The sequence below is a fragment of the Vitis vinifera genome, chromosome 17, assembly GCF_030704535.1.
Source record: "Vitis vinifera cultivar Pinot Noir 40024 chromosome 17, ASM3070453v1".
In the NCBI taxonomy this organism is placed as follows: Eukaryota; Viridiplantae; Streptophyta; class Magnoliopsida; order Vitales; family Vitaceae; genus Vitis; species Vitis vinifera.
Window position 1 is genome coordinate 18,544,489 of NC_081821.1, and position 13,684 is coordinate 18,558,172.

At 41.6% G+C, this 13,684-nt stretch overlaps 3 pseudogenes; all 3 read right to left on the reverse strand.

The window, feature by feature from the left end:
- Positions 1-10,336: 10,336 nt before the first annotated feature.
- Positions 10,337-10,455, reverse strand: LOC132253010 (5S ribosomal RNA; annotated as a pseudogene).
- Positions 10,456-11,117: 662 nt separating this feature from the next.
- LOC132252993 (5S ribosomal RNA) lies at positions 11,118-11,236 on the reverse strand (annotated as a pseudogene).
- Positions 11,237-11,559: 323 nt separating this feature from the next.
- LOC132253014 (5S ribosomal RNA) lies at positions 11,560-11,678 on the reverse strand (annotated as a pseudogene).
- Positions 11,679-13,684: the final 2,006 nt, after the last annotated feature.

Here is a 13,684-nt window from a genome sequence, read left to right on the forward strand (position 1 = left end):
AATATCAAATTCGAATATTGATTGGGGAAAACCACATGTTTCAAAAAGAATAGAATATGTGAGAAAAGGAAATAAGGAGAACTTAATGCTAAGTTTTAACAAGAAATATTCAACTTGTATTACTTTGAATTCATTTGATTACAATGCAAAAGACAAGTAACACAAGGAATCCCATATATAGTACCAAAATACTGGGATTTCATTTTAACTAAAACAAAACAAACATGCACAAAAACATAAACAGCAAATATATATAATGTCTGATAAGTGGGGTGATAGTGCTAGGCAGAAGGATCTGCCTCTCCAGTAGGTGGATCAGCTGGTGCTTCGGGTTCTGGAGGATGAGACTCTGAAGGCTGAGAGTGTGGCTCTGGTGGAGTCTCAGTGGAAGGCTCTACAGCTTGTGGCAGATCGAAATGGACTTGAAGCTGCCTTAGGATGGCAGCTTGTTGAGCCTGAGAGGCTAACATCTGCTCCTGGCATGCTTTGATGGCTGCCAATTCCTGAGCAAGATTGCTCTGGGAAACTGTAAGAGTCTCCAATGCACGGCACAGCTCTCGATATTCGGATATAGGGATGGCCATCCTCGGCTCAGCTGATGTGGATGGCTGTGATGGAGCAGGTGCAGCTGGTGGAGCTCGAGGGATGGCAGGAGTAGCAAGTGTAATACCTTCAGGTGGATGTCTTGGGGAGGCTCTCCTTGCTGCTGGCTGAGGCTGCCCAGGCTGATCAATTTTGTAGGCCGTCATATTATTCCATTTATCAAGGGTAAATGGCTCACGGCATATTCTCTTTCTTTCCTGCTGAGGCTCAGAGGGGTATCCGAGATGCTCTAAAACTTGGCATAGCAGCCGTGGGAAGAGGAGTGGAATGCAATATGCTTTTTGAAGCTTCTTCTTGTGAACCTTTTCCTCAAAGTATAGAAGGGCTGCCATGATCAGATGATGAGGCCCAAAGAAGAATCCTTCAGACATCTTGTATAGAGCTTCCAAGAGAACTCCCCTTCTTTGGGTCCAATGCAGGGGATAGATATTATGCCTCAAAAAGGCATCAATCAAAAACATCACTGGAGGTAGCTCCCCCCTCAACAAGTGTGACCGATTTGTAGCTCCTCTGGTTAGTGTGCGAACCATCTCTAACTCAGTTGGATTTGTCCAAGCTTTAAAATTGTCGAATTGGGTTGGCTCAAAAGGAATTTGCAGAGCTTCAGCAATGTGTCTTGCTCCCAAAATACCATGCCTTCCATCAATTATGAAATGGATCAGAGTTGGATTTCTTACTTCTTTGGTTGTCATGGTCTGGTAGAAGTCCGTGACTACCCGGGGATAGAAAAAATCCCTTGAAGCTAGCAGATGCTCCATATGATATCTCCTCAGCAGCTGGAAGGATTGGGCAAGCTCTGGCCTCACTCTGAATGCTGCTAAATCGAAGCTCAATTCAGAATGGAATGCCCGTGTTCGACAATCCAAGTTTCCTTCGATTGGGGGCTGGGGCAGCATTGGTCTTCGGATCACTTCTTCCAGAGGTGCTTCAGCTGCAATTTGGGGCTCTGGAATTGGCGCTGGAGGCTCCTGAGCTTTTTCTTGGGGTGCCGGAGATGGTACCGGCGATGAAATTGGAGTTACTTCAGGTGAGGGAATTGGCGAGGGAACCGGTGTCGGATTTGGTGAAGATACCGGAGATTGAACCGGTGATGGGTTTGGGGATTGCTCAGGGGATTGCTCAGTCAAATCAATTGGTTCAGAGCTCTCAACCCTGGGCTTCTTCTTCAATGGCTGACCGCCTGACCTTGTTAAATATCGCCTTGCCGGCGGCTTTGGTGGCGCCGGCTTCACTAGAGAAGGTTGTGGTCTCGACGGCGAAGGCTTTGGAGCAGGTTCTGGAACAGAACCTGGACTTGGATCCTTTCGCAGACTCCTTTTGCGGTTCGAAGGAGATGAAGATTTTGCTCCTCGCGTTCGTGCCATTTTGGAGATATCGATCTTTGGCCGGCGCTGCTAAACGGAGAAGACGACCGGAGAAACGGACGGCGTGGCTTGGCGAAGAAGATGAAGGGGCTGCGAGAATGGCTCTCTGATTTTTGAAACCCTTTTCGCAGCATTTTTGACCGGTATAAATAGGAAAAACGGAAGCCCAGGGGTCAGTTTAAGTTCCGCAACAAAACGCCAATTTCGCAGCAACTTGCCATTTTCGCAGCAACTTCGCAGTGAGTTTCGCAGCTGCGAAATTGATGTCACTGTGCTGCGAAGTGGCACTCGTGTGCCAAAACCACTTTCGCAATTGCGAAATACTCTGCGGAATAGGACTTTTGGTGCGAAATCACGCTTTTTCATTTCGCAACGCGTTTCGCAGCTGCGAAATTGATGCCACTGTTCTGCGAAGTGGCACTCGTGTGCCAAATCCACTTTCGCAATTGCGAAACACACTCGCAGAGGCTTCTACAGTGCTGCGGAATGGGTTGGCAGCAAAATGCCAATTTCGCAGAAGTTTCCTTCACCCTGCGAAATTTCGCAGAGCTCTGTTTTTCCCCTGTTTTTGCTCTGTTTCGGCTCCAATTTCGGCCCGATTTTTTTTCTTTTCAATTTCCTTGAAATTTCTTCCACCTGGGATCATTTAAAACGATTAAAACACACCTAAAAACATGATTTAAGATCAAAAACTAAGATCAAAAGCATGGAAACAACTTGAAAATTTACAAAATTTACAAAAATTTTGGACTGTGGTAAAACCACGTCCAGCAAACCCATTTCCCTTAGGCTTTTTGAGGTTCAAGGAGGTTAATTGCCTCCTTTTTTGATTTGAATGACTCCATGAACGGCTTAAGACGATATCCATTGACTCTAAAGCTGTCCTTGCCATTGGAATTCAATAAGTCCACCACTCCATTGGAATATACTCGGTGAATAACAAATGGACCAATCCACCTTGACTTGAGCTTCCCAGGAAAGATATGGAGTCTTGTGTCATACATCAGAACTTTTTGCCCTTCCTGATTCAGTTTGCCCGGATCCCATTTGAAGCTTGCATCCTTCACTTGAGACTTGGTTTGAGATGAAGATATTACGACAGGACATTGATTATTTTCTTCAAGATATGTATATTTCAGCTCCACAGGTAAAGGCTTCAGATTGAATTTTGGAATTTCTTCTTCAACAGCTGCCTCCTCTTTTTCACTGAACAAAGGTAAAATTCCTTCTATCTTTCTCCACCTTTGTAGAGTAGCAAGCCCAATAGGAGATTCAGAAAAACCTTCCTCAATATCCTCAAGACTTTCACTCAACTTGTCTTGCATATGTTGATTGCAGTGCTCCTCCACCAAAGTATCAATTATACATAGCTCTTCTGGTCCTTCTTCTTCTTCTGGAGTGATTTGCTTTTTAGACATATAGAAAATATTGAGATCCAGGGTCATATTACCAAAAGTGAGTTGCATAAGCCCATTTCTACAGTTGATGATTGCATTTGAAGTTGCAAGAAATGGCCTTCCAAGGATGATAGGAACTAAATTAGCTTCCTTTACAGTTGGATCAGTATCAAGAACAACAAAATCTACAGGATAGTAGAAATTATCCACTTGAACCAATACATCCTCAATTACTCCTCTTGGAATTTTCACTGATCTATCTGCCAAAGATAAAGTGATTGCTGTTGGCTTCAACTCTCCAAGGCCCAATTGCTTGTAGACAGAGTATGGAAGCAAATTCACACTTGCTCCCAAGTCTAGCAAGGCTTTCTCCACTACCTTTCCTCCAATCATGACTGAAATGGTAGGACTTCCAGGGTCTTTGTACTTCAAAGGAGACTTACACTGTAAAATTGCACTTACTTGCTCAGTCAAGAAGGCTTTCTTGTTTACAGTCAACCCTCTTTTGATAGTACACAAATCCTTTAGGAATTTTGCATACGTTGGAACTTGTTTAATCATATCCAGCAGTGGAATATTAACTTTCACTTGTCTCAATACTTCTAGGATTTCAGCTGCATTTCTAACCCCCTTTTTCCCATGTAATGCTTGAGGAAAAGGTGGAGAAGTTGATTTCTTCAGCATTTCTTCCTTCAGAAGCTCTTTCTCTGGAATTGCTTTGATTGTTGAATCAGATTCCTTCTTTTCTTCACTGATCTCACTCTCTTTATCTTCCATTTCCTTCCCTTTCTTTATCTCTTCTTCTTTCTCAACATGTGGCTTAGGTGTTGGCTGCTCAATTTTCTTACCACTCCTTAGAGTGATCAAGGCTTTGACATCTTTCACCTGTGATGATTCTCCCTCATGACTTTCCACTTCATGGACACCTTTGGGATTTTGGTTAGGTTGAGAAGGAAATCTTCCCTTTTCTTGCAGTGTATTCAAATTTGTAAGCCTGGAGATTGAATATTGGATGTTATCAAATTTTTGATTCATATCATTTTGCATTCCATCCATTCTTTTGTTCAACATACTCTCCATTCTGTCCATTCTTTGATCAACTCTGTCCATTCTTTGATCCACTCGAGCATTGGTGGCTTCTTGCTTTCCCACAAAATCTCCCACTACCTTGCTGAGATTAGCTATTATTTGTTCAATACTTGAAGATTGCTGAGATGGTGGATCCGGCTGTTGGTATTGAGTTGCTCTGGCCTTCCATGAGAAATTTGGATGATTCCTCCAACTTGAATTGTAGGTATTTCCATAAGGAGCATTGTTATTGGGCCTGAATTGTCCAACAACATTTGCTTGATCTCTATACATTTCCCTTTCAGCTGAAATTGCAGGGCACTCCTCCACCAAATGTTCAAATGATTGACAATTGGGACACAGCTTCACTTGCACTGGTGCTTCAGCAACAGCTTGCACTTCATGCATTCTTTTCAGCTCCAGCTCCTCCAATCTTCTTGTCATAGCTGCCAACTTTGCTTTCATGTCATCATCTTCTTTCAAATTATACATCCCAGCTTTTGCATTATAAGCATTCAACTGAGACTTCATCTTTCCCACTTCTCCTTTGGTTGGTTCATCCCATCCCCTTGAAACATCAGCTACATAGCTCAAGAAATCCATAGCTTCCTCTGGATTTTTGCTCATGAAATCTCCTCCACACATTGTCTCGAGGAGTTGCTTCATTGAGGAGGACATACCATCATAAAAATAGCTCACCAATAGCCAAGTATCAAAGCCATGGTGAGGACAAGCATTTATAGCTTCCATGTATCTTTCCCAACACTCATAGAATTTCTCATTCTCTTTAGCTGAGAAGTTTGAAATTTGCCTTTTCAAGCCATTTGTTCTATGAGTAGGAAAAAATTTCTTGAGGAATTCAGCTTGTAAATCAGTCCAAGAGCGGATACTCCTTGGCCTTAAAGAATTAAGCCAAAATTTGGCCTTATCCTTTAAAGTAAAAGAAAATAACTTAAGCCTCATCAAATCAATTGAAGCTCCTCCCTCTTGGAATGTATTACAAACATCTTCAAATTCCTTGATGTGTGCATACGGATTCTCACTTTCCATCCCATGGAAAGTTGGTAGAAGTGGAACAAGATATGGTCTGATCACTAGCTGCTCTGTAGGGGGCACTATACATGATGGTGCACTCATACGAGGTGGATGCATACGGTCCCTCATTGATCTGAATTCATTGAGATTGTCTTGACGACCTTGGTGACTATGCTGATCTTCAGGTGCAGCCTCCATGATATTCAAGATTACTTCAAATTCTCCTTTCTGAGGTGTATCACACTTAACAAGCCTTCCTCCACTGTCTCGTATCCACTTGGGCATACACAACTAGTATTCAGCTGCAACTTAAATAAAAACAGAGGACAACAAGAAAAACAGGGCTACAACAACAAAATTAAACTAGACTAAAATTTAAAAAAATAAACTTAGATTGTAAATAAACAAAGAAAGAATGAAAATTAGTAAAGTGAAAGAAACTTTACCAACTTGTGATGAAAATCACAAGTGCTCAAAAATGGTATCACAATGAACTTGACACTCATTCCCCGGCAACGGCGCCATTTGACTCATGCCCAACTGGTGTCTCAGCTGATTTGTGTTCAGCTGGTGCTCCTTGATTGAGGAAGTGATCAACAAAATTTATACCTATAACACCATACACTAGGGTAGCAAATACAAAGCTACTATAGTATAGTGGCTCTAAGGATCGTTCACTGGGAATGATTTGCAAGCAATCAAGGATACCAATTCCAAGTGAATTGGTTTTGTTTCATTTCACGGTTAGTTTAAGAAATAAAACACAAACTTTGATTGGTAAAGGTTGAGATTTAAACTAACTAACTTAACAGAAGTTTGGAATAATTTAGGAAGAAAAGCATTCCTTGGAGATTTAGGTTCACTGGGGTGGTTCCTCATGCAAAAGACATAGCTCCAGTCAGATGGTTCATTTCCTCGCATTAGAGATTCAACTTAGAGTCAAGTCTCTAACCGGTGATGTACAGAGACTCCTTCAATTAGATTTCACTTTAATTCTCTCACTGATGCAACTTGCAATGGTTCATGCCTCTCACGAGCACTTACCATTCAAGGTGATCTTTAACCTTAGACTTCCCTTCACAAACTCGCAAGAGATAACTAATGGATGTCTCCTAGGAGTCCAAAAGCTTACCAAGTGTTGGTAATTCCGGAAAATCCTACCTTGAAGTCACCTACCAGAGGCTCGCAAGGGGTAAACTAGTGCATTTCCACGGTTGGAAATCACTTGCCTTACCAAGTGTTGGCCTAGGTGACTCCAAGGTGTTTTAAGTTAACTAAAAACATTGAAATCACTAAAGGATTTCACTTCCTCTTCATTATTAGCTAAAACCACAGAGCTTTGCATTCTTGCACTTGGAACCTTCCCCGGCAACCTTAGCTCCAAGGAATTGGAGGTTTAGTTACTCATTCTCTGGGGAAAACTCCTCAGAGAATTCATAACTTAGAAATAAAATGAAAATACAAAGTGAGAAGGTAAGGCAGTAGAAAGAAAAGACCTTTACTTCCTTACCAAATGTTTACAGAAGGAACTCCTCTCTGAGAACAGGCTCCCGAGAGGTATTTATATCAAACTAATATAAAACTAATTCTTACAAAGATATTTGGTCTTTTTACTAACTTAAAAACTAAGGAATCATGTAATTGGTGGTTTACAAGGAGTATTTTGGGATTTAGACAACAAAAATCTAATGGAAAATATCTCCCAATGTCGGTAGCAAGCTTCGGGAGGCTTCAGGAGCCATTTCGCAGGAGAAAAGTGGTGCCTGCGAAATTTCGCAGACACCCAAGAGGGCTGCGAAATTATTTCGCAAGACCAAGCTGTCTTCATAGGGCCGCGAAGTTGGCTTCCAACTTGAAGTTTCCAGCTCCCTTCTCGCGGCATGGTTCGTGCATCGTCAGAAGGAGAAACACCTTACTGTACAAAAGTGCTGCGAAATTCTCGCAACAAAATGCTGATTCCGCAACACTTTAGAGTGATTGACTTGTAATGGCTGCAACTTCTTCGTTTCAACTCCGAATCATGCACCGTTTGAAGCATTGGATTGCTGACTTCCTGAGCTTTGAAATGGTATATAGCTTGCATCATTTGGACTTCAGAAAGTACTCCAAAAGTGGCTGCTACGACTGTCATCAAGAATATGCTCCATGACAGATTCTCTTTGCTTTTTCTCCTTGCAATCCGGATTCACTCTTGGCAATTGAATTCTAAGCTTTGCCCAAGATTCCTCATAGCTCTCCTCATTCTTGACTTGCTTTGGTGATCAAAATACTAACAAAAACACCAAAACTTACACAAAGTGATCAAAATTGCTTTAAAGGATCCTTAACATGCCAATTGAGTTAAAAGGCCTAAACTACTACTCAAAAGTGTTAAAAAGGATTAATTAAAGGCTATCAAATAGCACTTTTTGAGTAGTAATCACCCACCCTCCGCGTTGACATCCTTCTACCTCTTCCAGCCCCTCATACAACCCATCTATCACCCGTCGCACACACCCCTCTTGATTCATTCCTAATTGGTGTCTCAGCTGGTATCCCTTGATTGTGGTTCTCAGAAGGAGTAATCAACAAAATTTATAACCTATTACACCATGTACTAGGATAGCCTTAGCTAGCATAGCATAGTGGCTCTAGGGTCGTTCACTGGGATGGGTTTTCACTTCGCAATTGATATTACTTCAAAGATGAATTGGTGCCTTTTCATTTCAAGGTTAGCTTTAAAAAAAAACATAAAGATGTTTGAGTGAAAAAGGTTTGGTTTTAAACTAACCAAAAATAGTAACTGATTTTACTTACAAAGAAAAGTGTTTCTTGGAGTTTCAAATCACTAGGCTTAGGTTCCTCATACAAAAAAAAGGAGTTTCGGTCACTTGTTTCTTTTCCTCGTATTAGAGAATTAACATATAGTTAATTCTCTAACCGGTGTGGTACAGATGCTTCCCCTTAATGGGTTCAAACACTAAATCCCTATCACTGATGCATCTTGCAATGGCTCGTGCCTCTCACCTAGCATTTGCCATTCAAGGTGATCTTTAACCTTGGATTACCCGTCAAAAGCTCGCAAGAGATAACTAATGGATGTCTCCTTAGAGTCCAAAAGCTTACCAAGTGTTGGCTATTCTAGAAAATCCTACCTTCAAACCACCTTCCAAAGGCTTGCAAGAGATAAACTAGTGCATCTCAATGAACGGAGATCACTTTCCTTATCAAGTGTTAGCCCAGGTGATTTAAAGGCGTCTTAAGTTAACTAAAAAGATAAAAACCATTAACGGGTCACACTTTCTCTTCATTAAAAACTAAAACAACAAAACTTCCAATTTATGCATGAGGAAACTTACCCGACTTTCTTCACTCCAAGAGACGAAGAGCCTAGCCTCTCATCCTCTGAGGAAAAATCCTCAGAGTTTGTTTGGCTAGAAAGAAAAAGAACGAGAAAACAAAAATATGAAGGAAAAACAGAGCAAGTGCTCTGTAGATATATTTCTTACTTATACAAAAGGTTGTCTACAAGAACAAGCTCCCGAGAGATTGATTCCTCCTTTTCTAAAGAAAATTACAACTATATATAAGAGGTTATTCACCCTTTGGTCTTACTTAAAGACTAAGGAATCCTATGATAGGTGGGTTACAAAGAGAGTTTGGGGATTTAGACATCAAATATCTAAAGCAAAATATCTCAAAAAGTCGGTTGGAAATATCGGGAAGCTTCAAGAGAAATTTCGTTGCACTGTGCAAAAATGGAGACTTGGTCGTCAGTATTATCAAAGTTTGCTTTTTTATTATGGGTGGAAATGGATCAGGCGAATCGCGAGTGTCTGACGAGCCAAGCTGTTCGGGGAATCTGAATTGTCGGCTGTGAATGCTCTCCGGGTAAGCGCTATCACAGGATCCGGACATGTCTGACCTGGGAAGTTGAAACGTCCTCCTCTCCCATCCGGCGTCAGGCACCGAATGTGAAATATCTGGAGAAGGTGGAACTTCTACCGGACAGAATTCTGGATGTAAGATATCCGAAGAAGGTGGAACGTCGGCCAGATAGAATTCCGGATGTAAGATATTCAGAGAAGGTGGAACTTCGGCCGGACAGAATTCTTCCCCGGGTGGAATGAGCTATGTCGCGCGTTGAAAGGGTGACCGTCTGCGTGTGCAAGGTGTAGGGACCCCTCCCACTGATGACACGGAGCGCGCATCGCTATCCGAAGCAACTCCATCCGGATTCCCCAAGAGGACATGTGGTGCGCTCCCCTATCCAGACTCCCTCAGGGAGAAGCACACGACACTCGTGAACATCACACCCCGGACGATAGCATATCCTATCCGGATATGTTGTCCAGATCATTGACTAAAGTGAGCAAGCCTTGCTACGTCATTCCGCCAGCCTGCCACAGCCCACTTTCCGCCGTCCTCCGATGGTGTGTCCGAACGCCCTGTCCGGACATCTTTGCCATGGATTCCAAAGAACTCTCCTCAATCTCGGATTTCTTTAGTGATCAAAAAGCTATCAAAACACCAAAACTTAACACAATTTGATTAGAATTGATTGCAAGGGTCCTTAATATGTTAATTGGGTTAAAAGGTGATAACTACTACTCAAAAGTGTTTAAAAGAGTTAATTACAAGCTATCAAATAGCACTTTTTGAGTAGTAATCACCTGTCAATGCCCTTCGACCCTAACCACTATCCAAAGCACGACTCTCACCCCCTTATGGGTCCTACCAACTACCCAACCCCGGACCCCATTTGGAATCTCTTCCAAGCCTTTGCACGATACCCAACCGGTAAATATGAACATAAATCAAATAAATTCTATATATATATATATATATATATATATATATGAAAGAAATTCCGTCCAGAAAAAGGAAAAAGCGGTCCAACACAAGGACTTCCCAGGAGGTCACCCATCCTAGTACCACTCTCGACCAAGCAAGCATAACTGTGAAGTTCTGATGGGATCCGGTGCATTAGGGCTGGTATGATCACACCCATCATGTTATTGCGACCTAATCCCCTTATGTGGTATGATTGAGATGCAACTTCTAGTGTGCTTGCTAAAAGGAAATAAGGGAAAAAGTTAGTTTTGACATATTTATTATTATGCGAGTATTTAGGGATGTTCGTCCAGATCAGACAGTGTTCCCCTCTTAAAATTGACACCTTCTTTCAATCTGTACGGTTGGATTCGCGTTTTGGTGCATGGATTGGGGTTTAATCGTGACTTTAAAGGGTGGATGGGGGAAGCGTGGAAGTGAGAGCTTGTCGGGTGGTTTCTGGGGCCTTCGGGTAGAGTTTTGGGATAATTTTTTTTTTTCAAACCGCGAGTCTCGATGATAGGATCGCAATGGTGGGCTTGGATCATCCTTTCGACGAAAGAATGGGATGACTAGGAAGGAAAGGCATTTTAAGCCATAACTTGGGCCTCGGGGCTCAGAAAAGGTTGGCGTCTACGCTGATCGTCTTAAAATGGGTGAACTTTCACGTGGAAAAAAATGGGGAAGATCGATGATGGTCAATTTCGATGACTGATATCTAACAATCGGGGGATTAGATCGGCGATCAGCCGGTGCAGATAGAAATGGGAAGGGCAAAACCTATTGGCACGACGAATGCAGACATAAATCATAGAAATTTCTTCAGAAAAAGAGATAAGGGGTGTAACACGAGGACTTCTCAGGAGGTCACCCATCCTAGTACTACTCTCGCCAAAGCACATATAACTACGGAGTTCTGATGGGCTCTGGTGCATTAGTGATAGTATGATTGCACCTGCCATGTTATTGCAACCTAATCCCCTTAAAGTGTTCCCTTCGACCGATCCCACTCTTCGTCGTGACATCCATCTACCTCCTCCCGCTCTTCATACGACCCACCTATAACCCGTCACACACGTCCCTATCGACGCCCTCCGATTCTGACTACTAGCTAGTGCACGACTCTCGCCCCCTTATGGGTCCCACCAACTTCCCAACCCCAGACCCCATTTGGAATTGCTTCATCGCATTTATACGACACCCAACTAGGAAATACGGACATAAATCAAATAAATTCCATATATATATATGAAAGAAATTTCGTCTAGAAAAGGTAAAAAGGAGTGCCACACGAGGACTTCCTAGGAGGTCACCCATTATTAGTACTACTCTCGCCCATGCACCTTATCTGCAAAGTTCTAATGGGATTCGATGCATTAATGCCGATATGATCACACCCCTCAAGTTATTGTGACCTAATCCCCTTATGTGGTATGATTGGGGTTTGATTGTTACTTTAAAGGGTGGATGGGGGAAGCATGGAAGAGAGAGCTTGCCCGGTGGTTTCTAAGGCCTTCGGGTAGAGTTTTGGGACAATTTTTTTTTTTCAAACAGCGAGTCTCTACATGAGGATCGCAATTGTGGGCTCGAATCATCCTTTCAACAAACGAATGGGGAGACTAGGGAGCCATAACTTGGGCCTCAAGGCTCCGAAAAGGTTGGCGTTGATTACTACTCAAAAAGTGCTATTTTGTAGCTTGTAATTAACTCTTTTAAACACTCTTGAGTAATAATTATTACCTTTTAACTCAATTGACATGTTAAGGACCCTTGCAATCGTTTCTAATCAAATTGTGTTAAGTTTTGGTGTTTTTGATAGCTTTTAGCTACACCAAAGCAATCCAAGAATGCTGGAGAGTTGTATATAGTTCATGGCAAAGCTTTTGGAAGCTCAAATTCATGAAGAACCAAGCTTTGGAGCTCCATAGCCCTTTGCCAAAGTCGTTCAAAGTATGCAAGGAAAGAACAATGGAGAAGAGGAAAACAGAGTAAAGAAAATAGAGGACAGCAGCTGCAGTCTTCTTTCACACTTTTGGAGCACTTCCCGAAGTCCATTTTCTACATTCTATATACCATTTCGAATCTCATAAAATCAAGAATCCAACGCTTCAAACCGTGTACGAATTGGAGCTGAAATGAGGAAGATATGGCCTTCGCAAGACAACTGCATCCAGCTGAAGGACAAATTCGCAACTTGCGAATTTGGAACTCCAACGTGCGAAATTAAAACCCAACTTGCGAAAGTGATTTTGCAACTTGCGAACTTGGTTCTCAACGTGCGAAAATGGATTCCAAGTTGCGAAATCAACTTGCGAGATTTTCACAAGTCACCATGCAACGTACGAAATCTACATGCGAACTGGGATATTTGTGCACCGACTCTTTTAGATATTTTCTTCAGATATTTTTGTATAAATTTCCATTCTTCTCCTTTTAATCCACCACCCATAAGATTTCTTAGCTCAGAAGGTTGGAAAAACTTCTCTATATATATTCCCTTGCATCCACTATAACAAAAAGATAGAAGTATGTAAAATAGATATCAATTATAGAATATACAGAGCCTTGCTCTGTTTTTCTCTTCTCCTGTTCTTCCCCATTTCTATTTTCTTAGTAGCCAAACAGCCTATGAGGGCTTTTCCTCAGAGGATGATTGGCTAAAACTTTTAGTTTCTCAAAGTATGGATGTTATGTGATGGCTTGGATGCAATCCCATGGAAATTTCTCGCACCTGGAAGGTAAGGTAGTCGTTTTTCATTAATGGTTCATTAATGCAAAGTTTGGTTTTTATTTCCTTTGGACAACTTTCAACGGCCAATACTTGATAAGCTTTTGGATTTCTATCCATTAGTTATCTCCTACGAGCTATTGGAAGGTGAGGTTTTCAATTCCAAGTTTTGCATTAATTTGTTAGAACCAATTTCAATGACCATTGAAAGGTGAGTTTATCACCTTGAATGACTTTGAGTTGCCAATATTTGGTAAGCTTTTGGCTTTAGACCATTAGTTATCTCTTACGAGCCATTCAAAGGAAGTCTAAGATGAATAACCATTGATGAAATTCACTACCATCTGTTTTGCCATTTTAAAGGATTAAAACTTGATTTGCTAAATCCATACCGGTTCGGGAAGCAAGCATCACCATAGTTGCAACCCCAACACGAGGAGCCTATCCTGAGATTTCCAATTTGCATAAGAGCCAGATCATAGCTATCCTATCTTTGAGAAACTTGTTTTTACACCCTTTCATTTTAATCTTTAATGTTAGCTTAGATTAGTTTAAATCTTTCTAAAACATTTACATCTTCTTTTAAAGCTAACATCCATAAGAAAATCACCTATTTTCCTAATTTGAATATCACTAGTGTTTGCGAAAACCCTTCCCAGTGAACGATCCTAGAACCA